Source organism: Octopus bimaculoides, chromosome 23 (assembly GCF_046866305.1).
Source record: "Octopus bimaculoides isolate indiv1 chromosome 23, ASM4686630v1, whole genome shotgun sequence".
NCBI lineage: Eukaryota > Metazoa > Mollusca > Cephalopoda > Octopoda > Octopodidae > Octopus > Octopus bimaculoides.
In genome coordinates, this window is record NC_142950.1 from 5169994 (window position 1) to 5180139 (window position 10146).

General features: G+C 38.6%; 1 long non-coding RNA gene across 1 annotated transcript in view; it reads right to left on the reverse strand.

The window, feature by feature from the left end:
- Positions 1-7761, reverse strand: part of LOC149131290 (uncharacterized) — a 49998-nt gene extending 42237 nt beyond the window's left edge. Inside the window, exon 1 of the long non-coding RNA XR_016238088.1 lies at positions 7101-7761. This is a non-coding gene — a long non-coding RNA (uncharacterized LOC149131290). The remainder of the gene's footprint in view (positions 1-7100) is intronic.
- Positions 7762-10146: the final 2385 nt, after the last annotated feature.

Sequence of the window (10146 nt, forward strand, 5' to 3'; positions counted from 1 at the left end):
AGAGAACAACCAAAAGCCACAAGGGACAAGGTCGAACTGTAAGGACTGTGGGACAGTATTTGTTTCCCCCATCTCTGTCAAGGAGCTAGTTTATGAGAATGTTTGTCACTATGAACACTCAGGACCAGACCATCAATCGAGGGTTCTACTGCGAAGTTTTGATGCTTTTGAGGGAGGACTATCGGTGAAAACGACCGGATCTGTGGAGCACGAAGAACTAGGTTCTTCCCGACGACAAATGCACCGAACTCTCCTCATTCGTGAGTTTCTCGCCGAAAAAGAAAAACAAAAAGGTCCTCGAATCAATTACAGGAAACAACTTCCAAATCAGATTCCAAAAAGAGCAGCAACACTAGGACTGGTGTGGTGCTGCGCAATGTGACTATTTCGAAGGAGATGATGTTAAAACTTAGGCAAATGTTATTATTATTATTATTATTATTATTATTATTATTATTATTATTATTATTATTATTATTAAGCATAACTACTCCCCGTCGAAACTGACTGAGATCCAGTTCCCTTTTGTATTTCTGCATTTGTTCTGGAGGAGTGTGTGAGTGCCTCTCTGTGTGTGGTGTGTGTGTGGGGGGGGGAGGTGTATCTATACATATATGCGTATGTGCAGGTGTGTGTGCATATGTATACACGTCTGTGTGCACGTGTGCTAGTGTATGTGTCAATGCATGTGCGTGTACGTGTTGTGTGTTTACTTGTGTGCGCGTGTGCATGGATTCTTCTGCGTGTACGTGTGCATGTGCGTGTGTGCGTGTGAATGCATGCGTGTGTGTGCGTGAGTGTGTGCTTGTGTGTTTACAAGTGCGTGAGGGCGTGTGTGTGTGTGTGTGTGTGTGTGCATGTGCGTGCATGCGTGTGTATACAAGTGTGTATATGCGTGTGTGAATGTGTGAATGTGTGTCCGCGCATGCGTTTCGTTGTGTGTGTGTGTGTGTGTGTGTGTGTGTGTGTGTGTGTGTATGTGTGTGTATGTGTGTGTGATGTGTGTGCTTATATATTTACTATTGGGGCATGAAAATTGAGCAAAAGAAAGAAAGCAATGAAGAACTGAAGGGAGTGCAGGAAGCAACGATTAGATAGGGTGAGAAAACAGAGAGAGAGAAAGAGAGAGAGAGAGAGAGAGAGAGAGAGAAAGAAAGAGAGAGAAAGAGAGAGAGAGGCAAAAGTGGGAGAGGTGGGGAGAGTGGCGATATTATAACGCTTGTTTTGTATTCATTGTGAAGGACGGCGATCGGCGATAGGACGTCCCACGTGACGCGCCACAGCTGTGGCGGAACGATCCGCTTGGCTGGTTTTTTGTTCCCGACTGGAAGATCACTGGGGGATTATCTCTCGGTGTATATTTCTGATGTAAAATCAGACATGTCTCAGCGAGGGAGAGCGAGGAGAGTATTAGAGCCGACAACAGTTATAGCGACAACGACACGAACGACAACAACAATGGCGGCAATAACATCGACAACACCAACAGCAACGGTGTTAATAACAACAACAACAACGATGACAATAACAACAACAACGATGACAATAGCAACAACAACAACAACTATGACAATAACAAGAACAACAATAACAAAGACGAGGGCCAACAGCAGCAGATCCTAATTAAAGTACAAGACCAACACTTTTGAGGGGAGGGGTTGGTTTATTAGATGCTATCGACACAAGTACTTGACTGCTGTTCTGTTTTATCGACCCCCGGAAAGGTGAAAGGTAAGTTTGACCCCCCGACTGGATTTGAACTCAGAATGTAAAGAGTTGGAACGAATACTTCAAAATCTTTGTTACCGACGCTCTGGCGATTCTATAACAGCTGAGGGAGACGGACCTGCAACATTAGAAGCTACAACAATAATACAAGCAACAACAACAATAAAAACAGCGGCAATAGGTCCAGTTCCAAGGCCTGGAATTTGAAGGGAGGGGGATGGTCGATTAGATCGACTGCAGTACTCAACTGGTACTTATTTCATCGATCCCGAAAGGATGAAATGCAAAGTCGACCTCGGCGGAATTTGAACTCAGAACGTAGCGACGGGCGAAATGCCGCTAAGCATTTCGCCCGGCGTGTTAACGTGTCTGCCAGCTCCCCGCCTTAATAATAATAATAATAATAATAATAATAATAATAATAATAATAATAATAATAATAATAATAATAGGTACCCTAGGCATAACACCTACATGAACTTCTAACTTGTCTCTTGAGGTCTCTGGGTGAGACTTGGATCCAACTTGTACAAATGCAGAGCAAAAGTCAAACGTAAAATAATAATAATAATAATAAATCATGTACAGCATTCCGTACACTCGCCGTTGAATCTGTAATCAAAATTCATGCCACTGTCTTCTTTGGGTTATCTGCTCTTAGCGCGTTATCGTTTTAATTATGCAAATTACAACTGACCGAGCAGGTTTCCAACTCATCCTATAAAACTCCTTTTGTTACCATATTTTTGCTAGAATACACAGCTGGTGTTTCAATAAGTGTTTAAATTAATGAGGAATTTAGTTAAATATCTTTGTCATTATCAAGCTGATGTTTGGAAACATAAATTATCGCGAAAGGATGATGAAAGCCTTCAATTTTGATTCAAGTATTAAAACAGAAAATTTGTATCATAGAAGGAGAGTGTCTTAGTCTGGTTAGTATCAGAACAGTTCAATTTGATGTGAAGGAAATAAAGGACAATGATATATCGACAATGAGATCTTCCATGCCGTCATCTCACGACAGATGAGGCTTCCCTAACCTCTTGCTGTACATATGCTCACTCCTTCCGCCAAATTGACATTACCTGTACAGGTGCACAAATGTGCCACACGTCAGGTGTCGAAATGATCGCAGTGCAACGTTAAACGAAGTGTTTTGCTCAAGAATACAACACACCGCCCTCTCTGGGAATCAAAAACACGATTTAACTCTGACAACTAGGCCAAGTGCCTTCACACGTGTGATGGTAAGATCATAAAAAAAATTACATCTGGTGAGAGATAAATATTTAATAAACGCAATACATGTTTTTATGTGCTACTATTAGTTTTACGTGCTGAGAGCATGCCAAACAGTGTTTTAACACGTCTGCTGTCCCAGCACAATCATCAAACAGACGTGTGATAAAAAATGTTTGGCATGTTATCAGCACATGGAACTAAGAGTAGCACATAAAAACATTATGTTTATTAAATAATATATATATGTATATATATATATATATATATATATATATATATATATATATATATATATATATATATATATATATATATATATATATATATATACATGTATGTAGAACAATCTGTAAGGCATCTCGTGTCTTAGTACGGCCGAGGATCCTGAAATTAGCCGCAGTCAAAATATTTTGATTAGTTTTCTATAAGGGAAACCTAGTCATTTAGTTCGGAGTTGCCTATGTTTTCTCTGTTTGACAATATAAAAACAAATACAAATAAAATAACAATAAAAGTAAACATATTCGATGTATTAGCTTTAACAAGCTTTATTAGTGAAGTATTGAATATCGATTATCGAAGACTGTTTACTTATTCTGTCATTCTTTGGTGAGCTGATCAAGGTTAGAACACCATTTTTTAATGGTTTGATATTATTAGAATTCACAATGTTTCTTGAAGAAATTGCTATTTAACCCAAGCCCAGCCCTATCCAGTCATACTTATGATCACAGTCCCTGCAACCATGACGAACCATCTGGACAACAAGATTCTATGTGTCCTTCATTGATTAATAACACGGTGAAATCTGATTTGAAGGAGACTTTTGTTATAATTCTAGCTATTTCAGTGACCTGAAACACTCTTTCTTGTTCGTTCGTTTGCAATAAAGTCTATTAATTAGCTAATTAATTAATTATTTAATTAGAAAATCATTCTCATTTGCGTTTGTATGAAACAATAGTTTTCTACTTCGGAAGTGCTAACTCTCACATATCGTCCTATCTGCTCCAATATTTGGTATTTAAGCCTGTAGTTATCGCTGTTTACGGAAATTCTACGGTTTGTAAAGCTTGTCTTCGGGGCAGATAAATCAAAGTAGAAAAGTTTCATGGTTTTAGTGAGAATTGACAAGTTTATCTGGCAGAACTGTTTTGGTGTGGGGAATGTTTCTAACAATTTATACCACTGGCTAATGAAGGACGGAAAGACAGCTTCCGCTTTACTCGGCTGCCAAAATGGCGTCCGTTGGGAAATGAATGAGCTGCAGTTGAGGGACGGTATAAGAGTGCGATCAAGAGTGAGTGAGTGAGTGAGTGAGTGAGTGAGTGAGTGTAAGGGAGAGGAAGACAGAGAAAAACTAAGTGTGGAAAGATATGGCAAAAGAGGGAAAAGTAAGAGGATGCGACAAGAGTAAGGTGAGAGAGATTGAGAATGAGTGTGAGGGAGGGAGATTGATGGAGGGAAAAAGAGAAAGAGATGGGTGGATTGAGAGTGACAGAGATATGGAGAAAGATAAAGGGATAATGGAAATTGGAAAGAGAGAATGTGGAATAAAGGAATTATACCAAGATAGATATGGACGCATAGAGATAGATGGACAGACATATATACATATAGATAGATAGATAAATAGATAAATAGAGAGAGAGAGAGAGAGAGAGAGAGGGAGAGAGAGAGAGAGAGAGAGAAAGACAAAGAGACAGAAGGAAGTCCTGAAGAAATATGAATATGAAGACTTGACAGAGAAAGAAAGTTGCGACGAATATTGAAATGAAAAGGAAAATTAAGGAAAATATATATATATATATATATATATATATATATATATATATATATATAAGAAGATATACATGTATACATGCATGTATATATATATATATATATATATATATATATATACATACATACTTTATACATATATATATATACATATACATTCCTTACGTATAAATATATATATATATATATATATATATATATATATATATATATATATATACATACATACTTTATACATATATATATATACATATACATTCCTTACGTATAAATATATATATATATATATATATATATATATAATTACACAGAAAGGGGAAGAGTGAGAACGAAAAGTAGAGAAGGGGGAAGGAGGGAGATAGGGAAAAGGTGATATTTCGTGTGAATGAGAGGGATAGAATATGTAAGACTCTGCATATTTGTGTGTATGTATGTATTATGCATGCATGCATGTATGCGTGTATGTGTGCATGCGCGTGTTTGCGCGTGCGTGACTGCGTGCAAGTTTCTGTGTTATTTGCATATAAGATTGATTAAAAGGAGAGAAGAGGCGAGGGTAGAAGGGAAGTGGAAACGAGATGGAATGCAGGAGGGAAAGAAGAAGAAGAAGAAGAAGACGGGCTTCTTTCAGTTTCTGTCTAAGTCCACTCACAAGCGCAAGGCTATAGTAGAAAACACTTGCCCACGCTGTGAGACTGAACCTGAAACAACGTGGTTAAGAAGCAAGCTTCTTACCACACAGCCACGCTTGCTCCTATGGAAAGCCTTCTTTTCACAAGTCCCAAGTTACAAAGTTGGTTGACAAAAATTAGGAATGTGTGTCATATACGATGGATGGATGCCAAGGAAATATATCCTGTGTATTAGATGCGATTCAAAAGACAGACCCATCCTTAGAACCATCCTACCATCATATATGACTGGTATTAATTACATCGATCCTGAAAGACGTAAACAAAACAGTGGCTTTTGAACTTGGAACTTACATCAATAAAATTAATCATTGCAAAGAATAGGACCAGGGAGCTCTCAGTTGTAGTTGTTGTTATTGTAAAGACACGTGGTTAAGTGGTTAACGTATTCAGCTCATGATCACAGGGTCGAGATGTCGATACCAGACGGCGTGCTGTGTCTCAGAACAAGACACTTTATTTCAAGTTAGTCCAGTTCTCTCAATTACCAAAAATGAGCTGTACTTATATTTCAAAGGGGTCAGCCTTGTCTTGTCACATTCTATATCATGCTGAATCCCCCATGAGTACTACGGTAAAGGTATGTGTGCCTGTGGAGTACTCAGCCACTTGCATGTTAATTTCACGAGCGGGTTGTTCCGTTCATCGGATCAACTGGAACCCTCGTCGTCGTAACCGACGGTGAACTAGTGTTGTTATTGTTTAACTACATACCAACCCCAATCAAGAAGAGCCATCCTCAATAATCTCCTAGCAACGTGCACCTAGTCTTACACATTTACACATAGTATATCGAGGAGTACATCATCCAATGTGTCTCTTTTATTGCTTAAGACGATAGAAAGTGAACCGAGCAAAATTTGACATGGCGGGGGCGGCGGAGGCGGCGGGGCGGCGGAGGCGGCGGCGGAGGCGGCGGCGGAGGCGGCGGCGGCGGAGGCGGCGGCGGGGGCGGCGGAGGCGGCGGCGGAGGCGGCGGCGGCGGAGGCAGCGGCGGCGGAGGCGGCGGCGGCGGAGGCGGCGGCGGCGGAGGCGGCGGCGGCGGAGGCGGCGGCGGCGGAGGCGGCGGCGGCGGAGGCGGCGGCGGCGGAGGCGGCGGCGGCGGCGGCGGAGGCGGCGGCGGCGGCGGCGGAGGCGGCGGCGGCGGCGGAGGCGGCGGAGGCGGCGGAGGCGGCGGAGGCGGCGGAGGCGGTGTTGGTTGTGGCGGTGGTGTTTGTAATCGTTGTTTTTTAAACATCAGTCATTTTGATCTAAAAGACCCATGATTAAGTGAAACTCCAGTCATGACCACCCACCTCTGCTAAACAGGACGTATATACAATGAAAATTTTAATATATGTATTCGACTTTATATTCTACCGAAAATATTAATACACAGTTTCAACAACATATTCATTTGCTGAATTTTGTATTGAATATGATTTCATATATTGCAAATATCGGACTGTACGAAAATATACAATTCTGTATATATTCATACATGCATATATATATATATATATATATATATATATATATATATATATATATATAATCGTGTGCATATACACATAAACATTACACAGAGGGTATTATATTGTAATATAATTGAATATCACATCTTGACATTTGTGAAAAATTGGGTGACATTTCAAATTAAGTTTCTTTACTTACAATGTTATTCCCAAACCTGTTTCATTCACAATCTATCTTTCACCGTATTCGCAGTATTCTATTGAACTTTTATTCATATATCCATTTAGTTCGTTAGAGAAGTTAATCTGTCAATGTTTCTCGTTAAATCTCGCTAAATATCCCTTGCATTTCGCATGTATATCAATAGTAAGCAGCCATTTTATCTTTGTTTTTCTTTAGGTTATTTCTATTAAGCAATCTGTCTGTCCTTACTCCTTTCTTTTCGTTTCTCATTCCCTCCATTTCTTCTCATCATTCTCTCTTCTTCACCCTGTCACTCTCATTCACCCTCCAATTTTTTTGGACCATATCTCTCTCTGTCTCTCTCATTTCTTTTTCCAGCCTCCCCCTTGGGAAATTAAAACTCTCAGTATTGAATTAGTATAAATTTAGCTACGATGTGACGTTGCATAAATAACATTAAGGTTTAGTTTAGAAAATAGAAAACAAACTGCTACTATATATTCCCTCTTCTTCCCTATTTTCACCAGCAGCAGACGACACGGCTTTTCCTTTTTTTCTTCCTTTGTTTTCTTCTTCATATTGCTATTGTTGTTGTTTTTCGGTATGAGTATTAGATATCCAAAGCTCACGTCTATCCAACACAAATTGAACAGTTTACAGGAAACAAATAACACGTTATGACGTAATTCAATTTGGAAATGTCACTGGATTTCAGCACCTCTTTATATAGATATGTGTGCATGCAGATGTGAACGTACGTATGTATGTATATATGTATGTATGCATGTATGTGAATACATGTATACGTCTGTGTGTATATAAATGTGTTTGTGTGTCTGTATACGCGCACACACACACATATATATACATACATATATGTAGGCATGTATGTATATATATGTATATGCATGTATATATACGTATATGTAAATTCTAACTATATATATATATATATATATATATATATATATATATATATAAGTATGTATATGTATAAATGTATATATATATATATATATATATATATATATATATATATATATATGTATATATATAAGTATGTATATGTATATATATATATATATATATATATGTGTGTATATATATATATATATGTGTGTATATATATGTATATGTATGTATATATGTATGTACATATATATATAAGTATGCATGTAAATGTATAAATGTATATATATATATATATATATATATATATATATATATATATATATATATATATATATATATATATATATATATATATATATATATATATATATATGTATATATATATATATATATATATATATATATATATATATATATATATATATATATATATATATATATATATATATACGCACGCGCCAAAAAGTAATGGTAGTGGAATATGCAGCATTGGAAATGGGTGAAGAATGGATATTGAAGTGGTTTAGATTTCAGGTTAATGAGGAGGAGGCAGAGAGAGGATAGAGAAGCAGAAGAGGAAAAGGAGAAGACAGAAGAATGTTGGTAGGAAGGAAATAAGGAAGGAAGGAAGGAAGGAAGAAGAATAACAACAACAACAAAAATGATGGCAAGGATGACGATTACGATGATGATGATGATTGTAAAAAAAGACAGAACAAAGAAAAGGTAAATAGAAAATGGTCACCACCTCCACCACCACCACCAGCAACAACTACAACAATAGGAATAACAAGAGCAGAAGCAGAGGGAACAACAACTGACAGAAGGTCAAAAGATTAATGAAGACGTTGGGATAATCCTTTACCCTGTGACGTAATCCTTCTCTGATCTAGAACGTTCGGTTACGGCAGTTAAGGAATTGGAGTGAGAGAAGAAGTTGTGAATAAGGGAAAGTATTGGTTAGGAAGCAAAGTAGAATCCTTGCGTGAGTTTCTTAGGAAAAGCGATAAATAAGTGTCGTGGGCCGCATTGAGTCTGGAGGTGATAAAACTGGCACTCCGTCGGTTACGGCAACGAATGTTCCCGTTAATCCAATCAGTGGAAAAGCCTGCTCCGGAAACTCACGTGCAAGTGGCTGAGCACTTCCCAGACGCGTGTACCCTTAATGTAGTTCTCAGGGAGATTCAGCATGATACGGAATGTAACAAGGCTGACCCCTTTGAATTACAGATGCCACTCGTTCTCGGTGGCTGAGTGAACTGGTGCAACGAGTGATAAAGTGTCTTTTTTACTTAATTTTTGAGAGCGGTCGGGTTGGTTTTTAGTATTCTCGTTTGTGAGAGGAGTCGGGGTTTTTTTCTGATATTCTCATATTAAAAATCATTTCCGGCGAATCGTTGAGGAGACATTGGTGTTGCCCTGGCAGAGGTTTGCGCTCGCTGAGTGCTCTTGTTATTATTATTATTATTAAGGCGACGAACTGGCACGCTGGACGAAATGCTAAGCAGTATTTTGTCCGGCTTCATGTTCTGAGTTCAAATTCCGCCGAGGTGGACTTTGCCGTTCATCCTTTCGGGTCGATAAATTAAGTACCACTGAAGCACTGGGGTCGATGTAAACGACTCATCCCCTCCGCCAAAATGGCAACTCTTGTGGCAAAATTTGAAACCATTATTATTATTATTATTATTATTATTATTATTATTATTATTATTATTAATGTTTAATTTGTTGTCGTTGCACAGCTTCTAACGCTGGAGATGTACTACGGCGTCAGCTGTTCACTACCATTCGAGCTCAGTCTGGAGTATTCGAGCAGTTCCAGGCAGTGCTGTTTTCTGCAAGTGCTCCACCCTTATTGCAGCCACTATTTGTTCCAAACCCCAACGAATTCCTCTCAACACATGGCTGTGATGCTCCCCCACTATTTCTGCTCGTGATCAGAGATGCACATATCGTCAGCCACCAAGGGACATGCTCAACTGGTTAAGGTCAAACAACTGACAAGGAAATATGTGGTATTAAGCAGAATATATGTTGTAGCCCATCTTTTATACCAAGACAAAACAATGTCCATGATAACACTTCTTATCAGTTTAGATCGGAAGCCATGAGAGCCATTGCCTGGTACTGCATCCGGGCATAAATT